General features: G+C 34.1%; 17 non-coding genes across 17 annotated transcripts; all 17 read right to left on the bottom strand.

The window, feature by feature from the left end:
- Nucleotides 1-81: 81 nt before the first annotated feature.
- TRNAP-UGG (transfer RNA proline (anticodon UGG)) lies at nt 82-153 on the bottom strand. Its single transcript has one exon. It is a non-coding gene; the product is annotated as a tRNA-Pro (tRNA).
- Nucleotides 154-746: 593 nt separating this feature from the next.
- On the bottom strand, nt 747-818 carry TRNAP-UGG (transfer RNA proline (anticodon UGG)). Its single transcript has one exon. It is a non-coding gene; the product is annotated as a tRNA-Pro (tRNA).
- A 994-nt stretch (nt 819-1,812) lies between these two features.
- TRNAP-UGG (transfer RNA proline (anticodon UGG)) lies at nt 1,813-1,884 on the bottom strand. The gene has a single exon. It is a non-coding gene; the product is annotated as a tRNA-Pro (tRNA).
- Nucleotides 1,885-2,677: 793 nt separating this feature from the next.
- Nucleotides 2,678-2,749, bottom strand: TRNAP-UGG (transfer RNA proline (anticodon UGG)). The gene has a single exon. It is a non-coding gene; the product is annotated as a tRNA-Pro (tRNA).
- A 789-nt stretch (nt 2,750-3,538) lies between these two features.
- On the bottom strand, nt 3,539-3,610 carry TRNAP-UGG (transfer RNA proline (anticodon UGG)). Its single transcript has one exon. It is a non-coding gene; the product is annotated as a tRNA-Pro (tRNA).
- Nucleotides 3,611-4,399: 789 nt separating this feature from the next.
- TRNAP-UGG (transfer RNA proline (anticodon UGG)) lies at nt 4,400-4,471 on the bottom strand. The gene has a single exon. It is a non-coding gene; the product is annotated as a tRNA-Pro (tRNA).
- Nucleotides 4,472-5,265: 794 nt separating this feature from the next.
- On the bottom strand, nt 5,266-5,337 carry TRNAP-UGG (transfer RNA proline (anticodon UGG)). Its single transcript has one exon. It is a non-coding gene; the product is annotated as a tRNA-Pro (tRNA).
- A 791-nt stretch (nt 5,338-6,128) lies between these two features.
- On the bottom strand, nt 6,129-6,200 carry TRNAP-UGG (transfer RNA proline (anticodon UGG)). The gene has a single exon. It is a non-coding gene; the product is annotated as a tRNA-Pro (tRNA).
- Nucleotides 6,201-6,993: 793 nt separating this feature from the next.
- On the bottom strand, nt 6,994-7,065 carry TRNAP-UGG (transfer RNA proline (anticodon UGG)). The gene has a single exon. It is a non-coding gene; the product is annotated as a tRNA-Pro (tRNA).
- A 794-nt stretch (nt 7,066-7,859) lies between these two features.
- On the bottom strand, nt 7,860-7,931 carry TRNAP-UGG (transfer RNA proline (anticodon UGG)). The gene has a single exon. It is a non-coding gene; the product is annotated as a tRNA-Pro (tRNA).
- A 793-nt stretch (nt 7,932-8,724) lies between these two features.
- On the bottom strand, nt 8,725-8,796 carry TRNAP-UGG (transfer RNA proline (anticodon UGG)). Its single transcript has one exon. It is a non-coding gene; the product is annotated as a tRNA-Pro (tRNA).
- A 248-nt stretch (nt 8,797-9,044) lies between these two features.
- Nucleotides 9,045-9,116, bottom strand: TRNAP-UGG (transfer RNA proline (anticodon UGG)). Its single transcript has one exon. It is a non-coding gene; the product is annotated as a tRNA-Pro (tRNA).
- A 528-nt stretch (nt 9,117-9,644) lies between these two features.
- On the bottom strand, nt 9,645-9,716 carry TRNAP-UGG (transfer RNA proline (anticodon UGG)). Its single transcript has one exon. It is a non-coding gene; the product is annotated as a tRNA-Pro (tRNA).
- A 994-nt stretch (nt 9,717-10,710) lies between these two features.
- On the bottom strand, nt 10,711-10,782 carry TRNAP-UGG (transfer RNA proline (anticodon UGG)). Its single transcript has one exon. It is a non-coding gene; the product is annotated as a tRNA-Pro (tRNA).
- Nucleotides 10,783-11,576: 794 nt separating this feature from the next.
- TRNAP-UGG (transfer RNA proline (anticodon UGG)) lies at nt 11,577-11,648 on the bottom strand. Its single transcript has one exon. It is a non-coding gene; the product is annotated as a tRNA-Pro (tRNA).
- A 794-nt stretch (nt 11,649-12,442) lies between these two features.
- TRNAP-UGG (transfer RNA proline (anticodon UGG)) lies at nt 12,443-12,514 on the bottom strand. Its single transcript has one exon. It is a non-coding gene; the product is annotated as a tRNA-Pro (tRNA).
- Nucleotides 12,515-13,305: 791 nt separating this feature from the next.
- Nucleotides 13,306-13,377, bottom strand: TRNAP-UGG (transfer RNA proline (anticodon UGG)). The gene has a single exon. It is a non-coding gene; the product is annotated as a tRNA-Pro (tRNA).
- Nucleotides 13,378-14,007: the final 630 nt, after the last annotated feature.

Here is a 14,007-nt window from a genome sequence, read left to right as displayed (position 1 = left end):
TGTTTGTATACATTAGTGAGTATTTTAAAATGCTATTAAATACTATCAGATATTAAGGACTATAAAAGTACATGAAAACATAGGCTCGTCCGGGATTTGAACCCGAGACCTCTCGCACCCAAAGCGAGAATCATACCCCTAGACCAACGAGCCAACTGCATAATGGCTTCTCATTCAGATTTTACCATTTTTAAAGTAAAACTCAAATTATTTAAGAAAAAATGCAAAAAGCTGGAGCAAACACACAATTTCATTTAAATGAAGATGTAACATTTTAAAAATAACATAACAACTTAAAACAAAAAATGTGTATGTAGTATTGCGAAAATAATAACTTAAGGTTACTTGTCATCCAAGTATGCATATTTATAATGTGCAGTGCCAAGATTTAGAGGTCCCAATAGAGTTTGGACCTTTTTGATAGTTGGAACCTAAGACTTGTCACATACTGTGTGCAACTCAAGCATGCAGACCCAGAAGAAAGACAAAATAAACACCTGCAATTTATTGTTGATCTTTTTGTTAGTCATAATGAGACTATTCTTTTAAGCCACTCAGGGTTACTTAGACAAAAGAAAGGTAAGAGAAAAACCTGTAATTTCATTTTGACAGTTTTTTGTTTGTCAAAATGAGACTATTAAGCCACTCAAGGTTACTTAGACAAAATGGAATCTATAGTTTACCCAATATACCACCAAATGCTTGACATTTTACGAAGTATGCATAAGTATGTACCTGTAAAAGATGGGCTCATCCGGGATTTGAACCCGGGACCTCTCGCACCCAAAGCGAGAATTATACCCCTTGACCAACGAGCCCACTGTGCATGTCTTTTTTATGTATATTAATGAAATTGTAAGTAAACCTGTTTGTATACATTAGTGAGTATTTTAAAATGCTATTAAATACTATCAGATATTAAGGACTATAAAAGTACATGAAACCATGGGCTCGTCCAGGATTTGAACCCAAGACCTCTCGCACCCAAAGCGAGAATCATACCCCTAGACCAACGAGCCAACTGCGTAATGGCTTCTCATTCAGATTTTACCATTTTTAAAGTAAAACTCAAATTATTTAAGAAAAGATGCAAAAAGCTGGAGCAAACACACAATTTCATTTAAATGAAGATGTAACATTTTAAAAATAACATAACAACTTAAAACAAAAAATGTGTATGTAGTATTGCGAAAATAATAACTTAAGGTTACTTGTCATCCAAGTATGCATATTTAAAATGTGCAGTGCCAAGATTTAGAGGTCCCAATAGAGTTTGGACCTTTTTGATAGTTGGAACCTAAGACTTGTCACATACTGTGTGCAACTCAAGCATGCAGACCCAGAAGAAAGACAAAATAAACACCTGCAATTTATTGTTGATCTTTTTGTTAGTCATAATGAGACTATTCTTTTAAGCCACTCAGGGTTACTTAGACAAAAGAAAGGTAAGAGAAAACCTGTAATTTCATTTTGACAGTTTTTTGTTTGTCAAAATGAGACTTTTAAGCCACTCAAGGTTACTTAGACAAAATGGAATCTATAGTTTACCCAATATACCACCAAATGCTTGACATTTTACTAAGTATGCATAAGTATATACCTGTAAAAGATGGGCTCATCCGGGATTTGTACCAGGGATCTCTCGCACCCTAAGCAAGAATTATACCCCTTGACCAACGAGCCCACTGTGCATGTCTTTTTTATGTATATTAATGAAATTGTAAGTAAACCTGTTTGTATACATTAGTGAGTATTTTAAAATGCTATTAAATACTATCAGATATTAAGGACTATAAAAGTACATGAAAACATAGGCTCGTCCGGGATTTGAACCCCAGACCTCTCGCACCCAAAGCGAGAATCATACCCCTAGACCAACGAGCCAACTGCATAATGGCTTCTCATTCAGATTTTACCATTTTTAAAGTAAAACTCAAATTATTTAAGAAAAAATGCAAAAAGCTGGAGCAAACACACAATTTCATTTAAATGAAGATGTAACATTTTAAAAATAACATAACAACTTAAAACAAAAAATGTGTATGTAGTATTGCGAAAATAATAACTTAAGGTTACTTGTCATCCAAGTATGCATATTTAAAATGTGCAGTGCCAAGATTTGGAGGTCTCAATAGAGTTTGGACTTTTTTGATAGTTGGACCAAAGACTTGTCACATACTGTGTGCAACTCAAGTATGCAGACCCAGAAGAAAGACAAAATAAACACCTGCAATTTATTGTTGATCTTTTTGTTAGTCATAATGAGACTATTCTTTTAAGCCACTCAGGGTTACTTAGACAAAAGAAAGGTAAGAGAAAAACCTGTAATTTCATTTTGACAGTTTTTTGTTTGTCAAAATGAGACTTTTAAGCCACTCAAGGTACCTTAGACAAAATGGAATCTATAGTTTACCCAATATACCACCAAATGCTTGACATTTTACTAAGTATGCATAAGTATATACCTGTAAAAGATGGGCTCATCCGGGATTTGTACCAGGGATTTCTCGCACCCTAAGCAAGAATTATACCCCTTGACCAACGAGCCCACTGTGCATGTCTTTTTTATGTATAGTAATGAAATTGTAAGTAAACCTGTTTGTATACATTAGTGAGTATTTTAAAATGCAATTAAATACTATCAGATATTAAGGACTATAAAAGTACATGAAAACATGGGCTCGTCCGGGATTTGAACCCGGGACCTCCCACACCCAAAGCGAGAATCATACCCCTAGACCAACGAGCCAACTGCGTAATGGCTTTTCATTCAGATTTTACCATTTTTAAAGTAAAACTCAAATTATTTAAGAAAAAATGCAAAAAGCTGGAGCAAACACACAATTTCATTTAATGAAGATGTAACATTTTAAAAATAACAACTTAAAACAAAAAAATGTGTATGTAGTATTGCGAAAATAATAACTTAAGGTTACTTGTTATCCAAGTATGCATATTTAAAATGTGCAGTGCCAAGATTTGGAGGTCCCAATAGAGTTTGGACCTTTTTGATAGTTGGAACCTAAGACTTGTCACATACTGTGTGCAACTCAAGCATGCAGACCCAGAAGAAAGACAAAATAAACACCTGCAATTTATTGTTGATCTTTTTGTTAGTCATAATGAGACTATTCTTTTAAGCCACTCAGGGTTACTTAGACAAAAGAAAGGTAAGAGAAAAACCTGTAATTTCATTTTGACAGTTTTTTGTTTGTCAAAATGAGACTTTTAAGAAACTCAAGGTACCTTAGACAAAATGGAATCTATAGTTTACCCAATATACCACCAAATGCTTGACATTTTACTAAGTATGCATGAGTATATACCTGTAAAAGATGGGCTCATCCGGGATTTGTACCAGGGATCTCTCGCACCCTAAGCAAAAATTATACCCCTTGACCAACGAGCCCACTGTGCATGTCTTTTTTATGTATATTAATGAAATTGTAAGTAAACCTGTTTGTATACATTAGTGAGTATTTTAAAATGCTATTAAATACTATCAGATATTAAGGACTATAAAAGTACATGAAAACATAGGCTCGTCCGGGATTTGAACCCGAGACCTCTCGCACCCAAAGCGAGAATCATACCCCTAGACCAACGAGCCAACTGCGTAATGGCTTCTCATTCAGATTTTACCATTTTTAAAGTAAAACTCAAATTATTTAAGAAAAAATGCAAAAAGCTGGAGCAAACACACAATTTCATTTAATGAAGATGTAACATTTTAAAAATAACAACTTAAAACAAAAAAATGTGTATGTAGTATTGCGAAAATAATAACTTAAGGTTACTTGTTATCCAAGTATGCATATTTAAAATGTGCAGTGCCAAGATTTAGAGGTCCCAATAAAGTTTGGACTTTTTTGATAATTAGAACCTAAGACTTGTCACATACTGTGTGCAACTCAAGCATGCAGACCCAGAAGAAAGACAAAATAAACACCTGCAATTTATTGTTGATCTTTTTGTTAGTCATAATGAGACTATTCTTTTAAGCCACTCAGGGTTACTTAGACAAAAGAAAGGTAAGAGAAAAACCTGTAATTTCATTTTGACAGTTTTTTGTTTGTCAAAATGAGACTTTTAAGCCACTCAAGGTTACTTAGACAAAATGGAATCTATAGTTTACCCAATATACCACCAAATGCTTGACATTTTACTAAGTATGCATAAGTTTATACCTGTAAAAGATGGGCTCATCCGGGATTTGTACCAGGGATCTCTCGCACCCTAAGCAAGAATTATACCCCTTGACCAACGATCCCACTGTGCATGTCTTTTTTATGTATATTAATGAAATTGTAAGTAAACCTGTTTGTATACATTAGTGAGTATTTTAAAATGCTATTAAATACTATCAGATATTAAGGACTATAAAAGTATATGAAACCATGGGCTCGTCCGGGATTTGAACCCGGGACCTCTCGCACCCAAAGCGAGAATCATACCCCTAGACCAACGAGCCAACTGCATAATAAACTCTCATTCAGATTTTACCATTTTTAAAGTAAAACTCAAATTATTTAAGAAAAAATGCAAAAAGCTGGAGCAAACACACAATTTCATTTAATGAAGATGTAACGTTTTAAAAATAACATAACAACTTAAAACAACAAAATGTGTATGTAGTATTGCGAAAATAATAACTTAAGGTTACTTGCTATCCAAGTATGCATATTTAAAATGTGCAGTGCCAAGATTTAGAGGTCCCAATAGAGTTTGGACTTTTTTGATAGTTGGAACCTAAGACTTGTCACATACTGTGTGCAATTCAAGCATGCAGACCCAGAAGAAAGACAAAATAAACACCTGCAATTTATTGTTGATCTTTTTGTTAGTCATAATGAGACTATTCTTTTAAGCCACTCAGGGTTACTTAGACAAAAGAAAGGTAAGAGAAAAACCTGTAATTTCATTTTGACAGTTTTTTGTTTGTCAAAATGAGACTTTATAGCCACTCAAGGTTACTTAGACAAAATGGAATCTATAGTGTACCCAATATACCACCAAATGCTTGACATTTTACTAAGTTTGCATAAGTATATGCCTGTAAAAGATGGGCTCATCCGGGATTTGTACCAGGGATCTCTCGCACCCTAAGCAAGAATTATACCCCTTGACCAACGAGCCCACTGTGCATGTCTTTTTTATGTATATTAATGAAATTGTAAGTAAACCTGTTTGTATACATTAGTGAGTATTTTAAAATGCTATTAAATACTATCAGATATTAAGGACTATAAAAGTACATGAAAACATGGGCTCATCTGGGATTTGAACCCGGGACATCTCGCACCCAAAGCGAGAATCATACCCCTAGACCAACGAGCCAACTGCGTAATGGCTTTTCATTCAGATTTTACCATTTTTAAAGTAAAACTCAAATTATTTAAGAAAAAATGCAAAAAGCTGGAGCAAACACACAATTTCATTTAAATGAAGATGTAACATTTTAAAAATAACAACTTAAAACAAAAAAATGTGTATGTAGTATTGCGAAAATAATAACTTAAGGTTACTTGTTATCCAAGTATGCATATTTAAAATGTGCAGTGCCAAGATTTAGAGGTCCCAATAGAGTTTGGACTTTTTTGATAGTTGGAACCTAAGACTTGTCACATACTGTGTGCAATTCAAGCATGCAGACCCAGAAGAAAGACAAAATAAACACCTGCAATTTATTGTTGATCTTTTTGTTAGTCATAATGAGACTATTCTTTTAAGCCACTCAGGGTTACTTAGACAAAAGAAAGGTAAGAGGAAAACCAGTAATTTCATTTTGACAGTTTTTTGTTTGTCAAAATGAGACTTTTAAGCCACTCAAGGTTACTTAGACAAAATGGAATCTATAGTTTACCCAATATACCACCAAATGCTTGACATTTTACTAAGTATGCATAAGTATATACCTGTAAAAGATGGGCTCATCCGGGATTTGTACCAGGGATCTCTCGCACCCTAAGCAAAAATTATACCCCTTGACCAACGAGCCCACTGTGCATGTCTTTTTTTATGTATATTAATGAAATTGTAAGTAAACCTGTTTGTATACATTAGTGAGTATTTTAAAATGCTATTAAATACTATCAGATATTAAGGACTATAAAAGTACATGAAAACATAGGCTCGTCCGGGATTTGAACCCGAGACCTCTCGCACCCAAAGCGAGAATCATACCCCTAGACCAACAAGCCAACTGCGTAATGGCTTCTCATTCAGATTTTACAATTTTTAAAGTAAAACTCAAATTATTTAAGAAAAGATGCAAAAAGCTGGAGCAAACACACAATTTCATTTAAATGAAGATGTAACATTTTAAAAATAACATAACAACTTAAAACAAAAAATGTGTATGTAGTATTGCGAAAATAATAACTTAAGGTTACTTGTCATCCAAGTATGCATATTTAAAATGTGCAGTGCCAAGATTTAGAGGTCCCAATAGAGTTTGGACCTTTTTGATAGTTGGAACCTAAGACTTGTCACATACTGTGTGCAACTCAAGCATGCAGACCCAGAAGAAAGACAAAATAAACACCTGCAATTTATTGTTGATCTTTTTGTTAGTCATAATGAGACTATTCTTTTAAGCCACTCAGGGTTACTTAGACAAAAGAAAGGTAAGAGAAAACCTGTAATTTCATTTTGACAGTTTTTTGTTTGTCAAAATGAGACTTTTAAGCCACTCAAGGTTACTTAGACAAAATGGAATCTATAGTTTACCCAATATACCACCAAATGCTTGACATTTTACTAAGTATGCATAAGTATATACCTGTAAAAGATGGGCTCATCCGGGATTTGTACCAGGGATCTCTCGCACCCTAAGCAAGAATTATACCGCTTGACCAACGAGCCCACTGTGCATGTCTTTTTTATGTATATTAATGAAATTGTAAGTAAACCTGTTTGTATACATTAGTGAGTATTTTAAAATGCTATTAAATACTATCAGATATTAAGGACTATAAAAGTACATGAAAACATAGGCTCGTCCGGGATTTGAACCCGAGACCTCTCGCACCCAAAGCGAGAATCATACCCCTAGACCAACGAGCCAACTGCATAATGGCTTCTCATTCAGATTTTACCATTTTTAAAGTAAAACTCAAATTATTTAAGAAAAAATGCAAAAAGCTGGAGCAAACACACAATTTCATTTAATGAAGATGTAACGTTTTAAAAATAACATAACAACTTAAAACAACAAAATGTGTATGTAGTATTGCGAAAATAATAACTTAAGGTTACTTGCTATCCAAGTATGCATATTTAAAATGTGCAGTGCCAAGATTTAGAGGTCCCAATAGAGTTTGGACTTTTTTGATAGTTGGAACCTAAGACTTGTCACATACTGTGTGCAATTCAAGCATGCAGACCCAGAAGAAAGACAAAATAAACACCTGCAATTTATTGTTGATCTTTTTGTTAGTCATAATGAGACTATTCTTTTAAGCCACTCAGGGTTACTTAGACAAAAGAAAGGTAAGAGGAAAACCTGTAATTTCATTTTGACAGTTTTTTGTTTGTCAAAATGAGACTTTTAAGCCACTCAAGGTTACTTAGACAAAATGGAATCTATAGTTTACCCAATATACCACCAAATGCTTGACATTTTACTAAGTATGCATAAGTATATACCTGTAAAAGATGGGCTCATCCGGGATTTGTACCAGGGATCTCTCGCACCCTAAGCAAAAATTATACCCCTTGACCAACGAGCCCACTGTGCATGTCTTTTTTATGTATATTAATGAAATTGTAAGTAAACCTGTTTGTATACATTAGTGAGTATTTTAAAATGCTATTAAATACTATCAGATATTAAGGACTATAAAAGTACATGAAAACATAGGCTCGTCCGGGATTTGAACCCGAGACCTCTCGCACCCAAAGCGAGAATCATACCCCTAGACCAACGAGCCAACTGTGTAATGGCTTCTCATTCAGATTTTACCATTTTTAAAGTAAAACTCAAATTATTTAAGAAAAAATGCAAAAAGCTGGAGCAAACACACAATTTCATTTAAATGAAGATGTAACATTTTAAAAATAACATAACAACTTAAAACAAAAAATGTGTATGTAGTATTGCGAAAATAATAACTTAAGGTTACTTGTCATCCAAGTATGCATATTTAAAATGTGCAGTGCCAAGATTTGGAGGTCCCAATAGAGTTTGGACCTTTTTGATAGTTGGAACCTAAGACTTGTCACATACTGTGTGCAACTCAAGCATGCAGACCCAGAAGAAAGACAAAATAAACACCTGCAATTTATTGTTGATCTTTTTGTTAGTCATAATGAGACTATTCTTTTAAGCCACTCAGGGTTACTTAGACAAAAGAAAGGTAAGAGAAAACCTGTAATTTCATTTTGACAGTTTTTTGTTTGTCAAAATGAGACTTTTAAGCCACTCAAGGTTACTTAGACAAAATGGAATCTATAGTTTACCCAATATACCACCAAATGCTTGACATTTTACTAAGTATGCATAAGTATATACCTGTAAAAGATGGGCTCATCCGGGATTTGTACCAGGGATCTCTCGCACCCTAAGCAAGAATTATACCCCTTGACCAACGAGCCCACTGTGCATGTCTTTTTTATGTATATTAATGAAATTGTAAGTAAACCTGTTTGTATACATTAGTGAGTATTTTAAAATGCTATTAAATACTATCAGATATTAAGGACTATAAAAGTACATGAAAACATAGGCTCGTCCGGGATTTGAACCCGAGACCTCTCGCACCCAAAGCGAGAATCATACCCCTAGACCAACGAGCCAACTGCATAATGGCTTCTCATTCAGATTTTACCATTTTTAAAGTAAAACTCAAATTATTTAAGAAAAAATGCAAAAAGCTGGAGCAAACACAAGAATTATACCCCTTGACCAACGAGCCCACTGTGCATGTCTTTTTTATGTATATTAATGAAATTGTAAGTAAACCTGTTTGTATACATTAGTGAGTATTTTAAAATGCTATTAAATACTATCAGATATTAAGGACTATAAAAGTACATGAAAAGATAGGCTCGTCCGGGATTTGAACCCGAGACCTCTCGCACCCAAAGCGAGAATCATACCCCTAGACCAACGAGCCAACTGCATAATGGCTTCTCATTCAGATTTTACCATTTTTAAAGTAGATGTAACATTTTAAAAATAACATAACAACTTAAAACAAAAAATGTGTATGTAGTATTGCGAAAATAATAACTTAAGGTTACTTGTCATCCAAGTATGCATATTTATAATGTGCAGTGCCAAGATTTAGAGGTCCCAATAGAGTTTGGACCTTTTTGATAGTTGGAACCTAAGACTTGTCACATACTGTGTGCAACTCAAGCATGCAGACCCAGAAGAAAGACAAAATAAACACCTGCAATTTATTGTTGATCTTTTTGTTAGTCATAATGAGACTATTCTTTTAAGCCACTCAGGGTTACTTAGACAAAAGAAAGGTAAGAGAAAAACCTGTAATTTCATTTTGACAGTTTTTTGTTTGTCAAAATGAGACTATTAAGCCACTCAAGGTTACTTAGACAAAATGGAATCTATAGTTTACCCAATATACCACCAAATGCTTGACATTTTACGAAGTATGCATAAGTATGTACCTGTAAAAGATGGGCTCATCCGGGATTTGAACCCGGGACCTCTCGCACCCAAAGCGAGAATTATACCCCTTGACCAACGAGCCCACTGTGCATGTCTTTTTTATGTATATTAATGAAATTGTAAGTAAACCTGTTTGTATACATTAGTGAGTATTTTAAAATGCTATTAAATACTATCAGATATTAAGGACTATAAAAGTACATGAAACCATGGGCTCATCCAGGATTTGAACCCAAGACCTCTCGCACCCAAAGCGAGAATCATACCCCTAGACCAACGAGCCAACTGCGTAATGGCTTCTCATTCAGATTTTACCATTTTTAAAGTAAAACTCAAATTATTTAAGAAAAGATGCAAAAAGCTGGAGCAAACACACAATTTCATTTAAATGAAGATGTAACATTTTAAAAATAACATAACAACTTAAAACAAAAAATGTGTATGTAGTATTGCGAAAATAATAACTTAAGGTTACTTGTCATCCAAGTATGCATATTTAAAATGTGCAGTGCCAAGATTTAGAGGTCCCAATAGAGTTTGGACCTTTTTGATAGTTGGAACCTAAGACTTGTCACATACTGTGTGCAACTCAAGCATGCAGACCCAGAAGAAAGACAAAATAAACACCTGCAATTTATTGTTGATCTTTTTGTTAGTCATAATGAGACTATTCTTTTAAGCCACTCAGGGTTACTTAGACAAAAGAAAGGTAAGAGAAAACCTGTAATTTCATTTTGACAGTTTTTTGTTTGTCAAAATGAGACTTTTAAGCCACTCAAGGTTACTTAGACAAAATGGAATCTATAGTTTACCCAATATACCACCAAATGCTTGACATTTTACTAAGTATGCATAAGTTTATACCTGTAAAAGATGGGCTCATCCGGGATTTGTACCAGGGATCTCTCGCACCCTAAGCAAGAATTATACCCCTTGACCAACGATCCCACTGTGCATGTCTTTTTTATGTATATTAATGAAATTGTAAGTAAACCTGTTTGTATACATTAGTGAGTATTTTAAAATGCTATTAAATACTATCAGATATTAAGGACTATAAAAGTATATGAAACCATGGGCTCGTCCGGGATTTGAACCCGGGACCTCTCGCACCCAAAGCGAGAATCATACCCCTAGACCAACGAGCCAACTGCATAATAAACTCTCATTCAGATTTTACCATTTTTAAAGTAAAACTCAAATTATTTAAGAAAAAATGCAAAAAGCTGGAGCAAACACACAATTTCATTTAATGAAGATGTAACGTTTTAAAAATAACATAACAACTTAAAACAACAAAATGTGTATGTAGTATTGCGAAAATAATAACTTAAGGTTACTTGCTATCCAAGTATGCATATTTAAAATGTGCAGTGCCAAGATTTAGAGGTCCTAATAGAGTTTGGACTTTTTTGATAGTTGGAACCTAAGACTTGTCACATACTGTGTGCAATTCAAGCATGCAGACCCAGAAGAAAGACAAAATAAACACCTGCAATTTATTGTTGATCTTTTTGTTAGTCATAATGAGACTATTCTTTTAAGCCACTCAGGGTTACTTAGACAAAAGAAAGGTAAGAGAAAAACCTGTAATTTCATTTTGACAGTTTTTTGTTTGTCAAAATGAGACTTTATAGCCACTCAAGGTTACTTAGACAAAATGGAATCTATAGTGTACCCAATATACCACCAAATGCTTGACATTTTACTAAGTTTGCATAAGTATATGCCTGTAAAAGATGGGCTCATCCGGGATTTGTACCAGGGATCTCTCGCACCCTAAGCAAGAATTATACCCCTTGACCAACGATCCCACTGTGCATGTCTTTTTTATGTATATTAATGAAATTGTAAGTAAACCTGTTTGTATACATTAGTGAGTATTTTAAAATGCTATTAAATACTATCAGATATTAAGGACTATAAAAGTATATGAAACCATGGGCTCGTCCGGGATTTGAACCCGGGACCTCTCGCACCCAAAGCGAGAATCATACCCCTAGACCAACGAGCCAACTGCATAATAAACTCTCATTCAGATTTTACCATTTTTAAAGTAAAACTCAAATTATTTAAGAAAAAATGCAAAAAGCTGGAGCAAACACACAATTTCATTTAATGAAGATGTAACGTTTTAAAAATAACATAACAACTTAAAACAACAAAATGTGTATGTAGTATTGCGAAAATAATAACTTAAGGTTACTTGCTATCCAAGTATGCATATTTAAAATGTGCAGTGCCAAGATTTAGAGGTCCCAATAGAGTTTGGACTTTTTTGATAGTTGGAACCTAAGACTTGTCACATACTGTGTGCAACTCAAGCATGCAGACCCAGAAGAAAGACAAAATAAACACCTGCAATTTATTGTTGATCTTTTTGTTAGTCATAATGAGACTATTCTTTTAAGCCACTCAGGGTTACTTAGACAAAAGAAAGGTAAGAGAAAAACCTGTAATTTCATTTTGACAGTTTTTTGTTTGTCAAAATGAGACTTTATAGCCACTCAAGGTTACTTAGACAAAATGGAATCTATAGTGTACCCAATATACCACCAAATGCTTGACATTTTACTAAGTTTGCATAAGTATATGCCTGTAAAAGATGGGCTCATCCGGGATTTGTACCAGGGATCTCTCGCACCCTAAGCAAGAATTATACCCCTTGACCAACGAGCCCACTGTGCATGTCTTTTTTATGTATATTAATGAAATTGTAAGTAAACCTGTTTGTATACATTAGTGAGTATTTTAAAATGCTATTAAATACTATCAGATATTAAGGACTATAAAAGTACATGAAAACATGGGCTCATCTGGGATTTGAACCCGGGACATCTCGCACCCAAAGCGAGAATCATACCCCTAGACCAACGAGCCAACTGCGTAATGGCTTTTCATTCAGATTTTACCATTTTTAAAGTAAAACTCAAATTATTTAAGAAAAAATGCAAAAAGCTGGAGCAAACACACAATTTCATTTAAATGAAGATGTAACATTTTAAAAATAACAACTTAAAACAAAAAAATGTGTATGTAGTATTGCGAAAATAATAACTTAAGGTTACTTGCTATCCAAGTATGCATATTTAAAATGTGCAGTGCCAAGATTTAGAGGTCCCAATAGAGTTTGGACTTTTTTGATAGTTGGAACCTAAGACTTGTCACATACTGTGTGCAATTCAAGCATGCAGACCCAGAAGAAAGACAAAATAAACACCTGCAATTTATTGTTGATCTTTTTGTTAGTCATAATGAGACTATTCTTTTAAGCCACTAAGGGTTACTTAGACAAAAGAAAGGTAAGAGGAAAACCAGTAATTTCATTTTGACAGTTTTTTGTTTGTCAAAATGAGACTTTTAAGCCACTCAAGGTTACTTAGACAAAATGGAATCTATAGTTTACCCAATATACCACCAAATGCTTGACATTTTACTAAGTATGCATAAGTATATACCTGTAAAAGATGGGCTCATCCGGGATTTGTACCAGGGATCTCTCGCACCCTAAGCAAAAATTATACCCCTTGACCAACGAGCCCACTGTGCATGTCTTTTTTTATGTATATTAATGAAATTGTAAGTAAACCTGTTTGTATACATTAGTGAGTATTTTAAAATGCTATTAAATACTATCAGATATTAAGGACTATAAAAGTACATGAAAACATAGGCTCGTCCGGGATTTGAACCCGAGACCTCTCGCACCCAAAGCGAGAATCATACCCCTAGACCAACAAGCCAACTGCGTAATGGCTTCTCATTCAGATTTTACAATTTTTAAAGTAAAACTCAAATTATTTAAGAAAAGATGCAAAAAGCTGGAGCAAACACACAATTTCATTTAAATGAAGATGTAACATTTTAAAAATAACATAACAACTTAAAACAAAAAATGTGTATGTAGTATTGCGAAAATAATAACTTAAGGTTACTTGTCATCCAAGTATGCATATTTAAAATGTGCAGTGCCAAGATTTAGAGGTCCCAATAGAGTTTGGACCTTTTTGATAGTTGGAACCTAAGACTTGTCACATACTGTGTGCAACTCAAGCATGCAGACCCAGAAGAAAGACAAAATAAACACCTGCAATTTATTGTTGATCTTTTTGTTAGTCATAATGAGACTATTCTTTTAAGCCACTCAGGGTTACTTAGACAAAAGAAAGGTAAGAGAAAACCTGTAATTTCATTTTGACAGTTTTTTGTTTGTCAAAATGAGACTTTTAAGCCACTCAAGGTTACTTAGACAAAATGGAATCTATAGTTTACCCAATATACCACCAAATGCTTGACATTTTACTAAGTATGCATAAGTATATACCTGTAAAAGATGGGCTCATCCGGGATTTGTACCAGGGATCTCTCGCACC

Source organism: Pseudophryne corroboree, chromosome 3 (assembly GCF_028390025.1).
Source record: "Pseudophryne corroboree isolate aPseCor3 chromosome 3, aPseCor3.hap2, whole genome shotgun sequence".
NCBI lineage: Eukaryota > Metazoa > Chordata > Amphibia > Anura > Myobatrachidae > Pseudophryne > Pseudophryne corroboree.
This window is presented reverse-complemented; position numbering and strand designations above follow the sequence as displayed.